The sequence below is a fragment of the Rana temporaria genome, chromosome 7 (assembly GCF_905171775.1).
Source record: "Rana temporaria chromosome 7, aRanTem1.1, whole genome shotgun sequence".
In the NCBI taxonomy this organism is placed as follows: domain Eukaryota; kingdom Metazoa; phylum Chordata; class Amphibia; order Anura; family Ranidae; genus Rana; species Rana temporaria.
In genome coordinates this window covers 53,623,792-53,631,386 of record NC_053495.1, presented here as the reverse complement: position 1 = coordinate 53,631,386, position 7,595 = coordinate 53,623,792, and positions in this window count along the sequence as shown.

Sequence of the window (7,595 nt, the reverse complement as noted above, 5' to 3'; positions counted from 1 at the left end):
TAGTGGTCTGTGGGTAGTGTATTTTGTAGTGGCCAGTGTGTATTGGTCAGTGTGTAGTGAGTTTAGACTCCATTCACACCTCCGCGACAAAACGCCCGACGCCGGACGCTCGTGCCGCTGGAGGGGAGAATTCCCATTGCTGTCTATGAGATGGTTCACATCTCATAGACGCCTGCCGCCTGCAAAAAAGTCCCGGACCCTTTTTTTCAGGCGGCATTGGCGTTCGGCCATACAAAGCAATGGGAAGGCTTTGTTAAAAAAAAAAGTTACACACTCACGGCAAAATACGCCGCGTACGCGGCGTATCTTGTCGCGAAAGTGTGAATGCAGCCTTAGGCAGGGCCAGATTAAGAACATCATGGGCCTGGTGCTGAGGATTTTGGTGGGGCCTTTTAGGCTGCATTCACACCTCCGCGACAAGTAACGCCGCGTACGCGGCGTATTTTGCCGCGAATAGTGTAACTTTTTTTTTACAAATCCTTCCTATTGCTTTGTATGGCCGAACGCCAATGCCGCCTGAAAAAAAGGGTCTGGGACTTTTTTTCATGCCGCAGGTGTACGGCGTCTATGAGATGTGAACCATCTCATAGACAGCAATGGGAATTCTCTCCTCCAGCGGCACGAGCGGCCGGCGTTGGGCGTTTTGTCGCGGAGGTGTGAATGGGGTGTAATAAATAATAAATAAATGCGTGGGAATGACATGAACGCAGCCCAGCCAAGGCAAGTGACCAAAGGCACAGAACCCAGAAGGAAGACCGGGTGAAGATGGAAGTGTCCAGGCCCCGCCTGATTCATCGCCGCACTGGAGGGCTCAGTCTGAAAATTGAAGTGTACACTAATGTGCTAATATGCTGTGCATACTTGCGTACGTTGTGGCATAACCTACCCCAGGGCCTCTAAAAAGTAGTAATGTCAGGAAAGTTTACTACCGCTTTATTATCACAGGATCCCAGGAGCCTCTCATGGGGCCCCTACTGACCCGGTGGACGGTGGCCCTTGGGCAGTGCCTAAGTGCACAGTTCCCAACATTTAAAAAATATTTTCAGGGCCACTTTTTTATATAAGTGCTATATTTAGAGTAGCTGAGATCCCCGATGTTCCTCTATACATCATAGTAGTAATCACAAAATTAAATGAGTACTAATAATGGGGCAGAACAAATATGAGAACTGATATTTCCTTTAGTTGAACTAACAAAAGTGTGTCCATTCTAGAGCTGGTAACATTGAGGATATTCAGTATAATTTTAAAGAACTGTTTTTGTGGGTAAGCGACATAGGGGAGGAGTATGGACGGTATATAAGTGGGAAGTATGTGCAGGTGAGGGAGAGGAATGTGGAGGGTCTAACAGTGGGCACTATGTACAGGAGAGGAGTACAAAGGGTATGGAAAAAAGCACTATGTACAGGAGAGGAGTGTGAAGGGTATGACAATGGGCAGTATGTACAGGAAGAGTGAGGGGGTATGACAGAGGGTAGTACGTACCAGAGAGAAGTGTGGAGGGTATGATGGGGCAGTATGTACAGGAGAGGAGTGTGGAGGGTATGACAGTGGGCAGTATGTACAGGAGAGGAATGTAGACGGTATGATAGTGGGCTCTATGTATAGGAGAGGAGTGTGGAGGGTATGACAGTGAACACTATGTATAGGAGAGGAGTGTGGAGGGTATGACAGTGGGCACTATGTATAGGAGAGGAGTGTGGAGGGTATGACAGTGAGCAGTATGTACAGGAGAGGAGTGTGGAGGGTGCGACAGTGGGCACTAAGCACAGGAGAGAAGTGTATGACAGCAGGCACTATGTACAGGAGAGGAGTGTGAAGGGTATGACAGTGGGCGCTATGTATAGGAGAGGAGTGTGGAGGGTATGACAGTGGGCACTATGTACAGGAGAGGAGTGTGTAGGGTATGACAGTGGGTACTATGTATAGGAGAGAAGTGTGGAGAGTATGACAGTGGGCACTATGTACAGGAGAGGAGTGTGGAGAGTATGACAGTGAGCACTATGTACAGGAGTGGAAGGATATTTAGGGACTGAGTAGTGGTTAAGCGGGTCATACATGGATTGAAATTGCGCCAATTATGCAGAGACCAGCCATAGTCAATATATGTATGGGCTAGCTGGTTTTACACAAGTCAATCTATTAATCAACTTGAGTACAACCAGCCTGTTTTTTTTTCTTAAAACAATCAGTGCTGCCAGCTAAAGTTAGCAACACTGATCATTGTACGCACTGGCAGAACACAATAACACTGCAGGAGTGATTCCCCCATCCACAGGTCAGCAGGTGAGAGGGTGTGTGGGGACAGGCTGGGGAGAGATACTAGTCAGTGGCTGGGTAGGCACTGTTAGTATCAGAGCCAGATACACACAGGTTACATACGCCACGATCGTTAGAGCGAGAACAATAATTCTAGTACTAGACCACCTCTGTAACTCTAAACATGTAACCTAAAAAAATGTAAAGCATCGCTTAGGATACCAAAAAAAAATTGTGCTAACTTAACTAACTAACTTTTTTTTTAATGAATGAAACATTTTTTTCCAAAAAAACATGTTTGAAAAATTGCTGCGCAAATACCGTGCTAGAGCTGCACAATTAATCGTTTAAAACATCGTGATCTCGATTCAACCCCCCTGACGATCTTCAATGCAGAGTTTGCTGATTCTTTCATATAACAAGTGGAGAGACTTTCAGCTGTCAAAAGAAAATATCTGGGCAGTCTGCCAAGTTTTTAACAGGAAACATTGTAACTGACACTTCCTTCTTAGATCAAAGGGATACACTTCTGTGTGTAAAGAACAAATCTGGGCAGTCTCCCAAGTTTGTAAACAAAATGAAACATTGTAACTAACTAACATTGTAACTAAATTTAACCACTTAAAGTCCAACACTTTCTTAAGTTAGAAAGCAATATTATTTGCTAGAAAATTACTTGGAACTGCCAAACATTATATACATTTTAGCAGAGACTCTAGGGAATACAATGGCTATTGCTGCAATATGTTATGTCACACTGCATTTTCCCACTTCAATGAATAATAAAAACCATAAAAACAAAACAGTGAAGTTAGCCCATTTTTTATTTTTTTTTTATGTGAAAGATGATGTTACGCCGCAACAATCGTGAGAGAATCGTGATCTATCTTCTAAGCAAAAAAATTGCAATTCTCATTTTAGCCAGAATCGTGCAGCTCTATACCATGCAACATAAAAAGTGCAAAGACCACCATAGAGTAATTTTCTAGCAAAAAACAAATGATGATTTTTACATGTAGTAGAGAAGTGTCAGAATTGGCCTGGGTGGCAAGGGGTTAATTACCATGAGTAATATACAAATAATTATTATAAGCACTGTGATCCTATCAGTCTGCTGCAGTGTGTCAGCTTGTATTTATATTGGCCGCTCTGAATGTAGCTTCTGACAGGCTGTGCAAGCAGCCCCGTATCTCTGGAACCATAAAGGATAGCCGTCCCATATTTTAACCAGTTGTGGGGTAGCTCTTCCCATGCCTACCCCCAAATGTAGGGTTTCTGTGACCTCTGGTCATCGAGCTACAACCCCCCAAATTCGATCTTAGAAAACAAAAATTCTTAAAAAAAAAAATAAAAAAAAAATATATATTTTTTTTTTTTTGGGCAAATGGGCCTATCTTGAGAAAGGGGCCTGGAGCTGCAGCTCCATCAGCCCCATTGTTAATCCGGCCCTGGCCTTAGGCTGCATTCACACCTCCGCGACAAGATACGCCGCGTACGCGGCGTATTTTGCCGCGAGTGTGTAACTTTTTTTTTTTTTTTTTTTTTAACAAAGCCTTCCCATTGCTTTGTATGGGCGAATGCCAATGCCGCCTGAAAAAAAGGGTCCGGGACTTTTTTTCAGGCGGCAGGCGTACGGCGTCTATGAGATGTGAACCATCTCATAGACAGCAATGAGAATTCTCCCCTCCAGCGGCACGAGCGTCCGGCGTCGGGCGTTTTGTCGCGGAGGTGTGAATGGGGTCTAAGTCAGGCCTAGGGCAGCAAAAAAACTAAATACACTACAGGAGGCCTACTTCTTCTGGGCTACTCTAGGCACTTAAAGTGGAACTTCACTCACTGTCAACATTGACTATTTTTATCCTTATGCTGCTAGCATTAATAAATAGATTCAGCTTGGGTGATAGAGGAAGAGGAAGATGAAGATGGTTTAGTAAACCAGTCCACCACCTCCTCTGCATGCTGTGGCTGGATAGCACTGGCAACATCACTAAACAGAGACAACGTGCCCTGCCTGAGGACAGATCACGTCAACCTTTGCATGTGGACACTGACGCTGCTGGCCCCCTCATAGTGGCATGGGAACATCTGCCTCTCCCTGTTGGTCTCCCAGACATGATTGGGGGGGGTCAGTTTATAGAAACTGGGAAATGTGTGATTGGATGCACTTGATTGAATGAAAAGTGGTGTTTGGTGCACTTTAAATTGAGGACTGATGCTGACAGAAATGTAAAAAACTATAAAAAAACTAAAAAGGGGAAACACCAGTGTCGCAGTCGGAAAAACTACGGCTGACAAAAAAAAAGGGGGTGGGCAGGCAAGGGACAAAAAAAACACGCAGCAACCCAAAAAAAAGGTATACAGCACTAAATGTAATGCTGTGTTAAGCACTTTAAAGGGGAAGTTCCATTCGAATGGTGCCACCCTTTGGGCTGCTTTTGCTAATTTCCCCGTCTCATAACTTGCTTCTGAGCATGCACGTTTTTTTCCCCCTCGTTAAAGCGTACACACAACCATTTTTCACGACATGAAAAAGAATGACGTGAAAAACAATGAGAAGAAATAGAGCAGGTTCTAAAAAAAAATCGGCCATTTTTCTCATCAATGCTCTGGAGCATACACACGGCTGTTTTTTACGACCAATTTAAAAAATGGCATTTTTCTCGTCATGAAAAAAGGTCGTGTGTACGCGGCATGACACTACCCTATACTCACACTATACTAACACTATACTCATACACTATACTCACACTACCCTAATACTCTACACTCAGAGTCACAATAAGTCAGTGTTTCTCAATTCCAGTCCTCAGGCCCCCCCAACAGGTCAGGTTTTCAGGATTTCCATTATTTTGCACAGGTGATTTGATCAGTTTCACTGCCTTAGTAATCACCACAGCCTTTTCATCTGAGGGAAATCCTGAAAACCTGACCTGTTGGGGGGGCCTGAGGACTGGAATTGAGAAACACTGCAATAAGTGAACATACTAACTGAGCCCTGCTCTATCTTTCTCCTCTCCAACAACACACTGCAAAAGCTTTCTGTGGGAAGGAACTTTTTGTAGTGTGGGGTGGGACTATGAGCACTGAATCGTGATTGGACAAAGTCATCATCACTTTTTCCAATCACGGTTCTGACAGTGCTCTGTGCCCTAACTGGCAAATTCTTTGCACCTGACCAGCGGTAAGGTACATTGCTTCACCCAGTTAGGGCCCTAGAATGCACTATGAAGCACGCATTGCATTGTGGGGCCCTTGGCAGGTGAACATTTTGCTTGGCACGAACCATTTTCCCAGCTCTAATGTTAATGTACACAACCATGATCACTGATGCAATAGGGAGGGATAAGCTGAGCAAATCAATTTTTTTTTCTATTACTGTTTTTTAGACTTTTGACTTACAGATTGATATAGAGATATATGAACCATAGGGAATTGGCTAGGGATGTCCCGATACCGATACTAGTATCGGTACCGATACTGAGCATTTCCCCGAGTACTTGTACTCGGGGGAAATGCTCCGATGCCTCACCCGATACCTGGGCAGGCAGGGGAGTTGCAAGTCTTCTCCCCCCGTGCTGTCTTTCCCCCTGCTCGGTGCTCGTCTTTCCCCCATGCTCCGTGCCCATCTTTCCCCCATGCTCGTCTTCTCTCCCCCCGCTCCGTGACCGGCTTCTCTCCCCCGCTCCGTGACCGGCTTCTCTCCCCCCGCTCTGTGACCGGCTTCTCTCCCCCCGCTCCGTGACCGGCTTCTCTCCCCCCGCTCCGTGACCGGCTTCTCTCCCCCCGCTCCGTGACCGGCTTCTCTCCCCCCGCTCCGTGACCGGCTTCTCTCCCCCTGCTTCGTGACGCTCTCCCCACTCAATCTGTCAGGATGGAGAGCGGAGGTAGGAGCCGCTAAATCCGGCTCCTACCTTTTCAGAATGAACAGAGTCAGTGATCACTGACTCTGTCCATTCATTTAACTGAGCATCGTAACCTATGTTTACGATGCTTCAGTTTATGAATGGAGAGAAGCTTCCCTCCATTCATTTCAGCTGAGGCTGCAGAGAAAGGGACTGGGAAGTCCTTAGTTCCTTTCTCTGTCTTAAAGGGGAGATGTCAGAGGTCTATTAAGACCCCTGATATCTCTCCAAAGACCCCCAACAGGGCTGATTAAAAAAAAAAAAAATTGCAATAAATATTGTTTTTTAAATAAAAATAAAATGTAAAAAAAAAAAAACACACTGACAATCCCCCTAAAAAAAATAAAAAAAAAATCACTGTTAAAAAAAAAAAAATACTGCCACTGTCACATGACATTAAAAAAAAAAAAAGGATCGGTAATCGGAATCGGCGAGTACTTGAAAAAAAGTATCGGTACTTGTACTCGGTCTCAAAAAAGTGGTATCGGGACAGCCCTAGAATTCCCTTTTTTGAGAAATATATTATATAAGTTATCCCCTTCCTGCCGACCGTATGCATATATGCGGCCTCGGCTTTAGGGAGTTATACCGGAATGATGCCTGCAGCTGTACCGTTTAGAGCCGGCGGACAGCTTTCCAGGGATAACAACCGATGTGGCTAAAAGCCGCTCGGCTGTTATACAGGAGGAGCGGGAAGAGACTCCGCCGCCTTCCGTCGCTCTTACCGGTCCTTATGTCCCACTGCGAGACCCGATCTGCGATGTGCCACTTCCGGTGCCTAGAGACAGACTGTCACGAAGCCGGAAACTGCTTTGTTCCAGTCTCCTGTATGTAAACACGGAAGCAACGTCACAACGTCACTTTCGGTTTACTCAGCTGCCAATGGTGCCTGTTTTTAAAAAAAAAACAGTATTCAGAATCGCTGTTTTTGGCGATCTGAATACTTTGAAGTGCAAAGGAGGGATTTGGGGTCTTTTAGACCTTCGATCCATCCATAAAGAGTACCTGTCACCACCTATTACTGTCACAAGGGATGTTTACAGCAATAAAATTGTGACAGCAATAAAAGTGATCAATTAAAAAAAAAAAAAAAAAACACAATGTAAAAAAATAAAAAGAAGTAAGAAAAAAATTACATTTTGAAAGCTCCCCTGTCCCCGCAAACTTGCGCAGTAAAGAAAACGCATACGCAAGTCGCGCTTACATATGTAAACAGTGTTTAAATCACACATGTGAGATATCACCACGATCGTCAGAGCGAGAGCAATAATTCTAGCACTAGACCTCCTCTATAACTCTAACCTGGTAACCGTAAAAAAATTTAAGCGTCCCCTATGGAGATTTTTAGGTACCATAGTTTGTCACCATTCCACGAGTGTGCAGAATTTGAAAGTGTGACATATTTGGTATCTATTTACTCGGCATAACATCTTT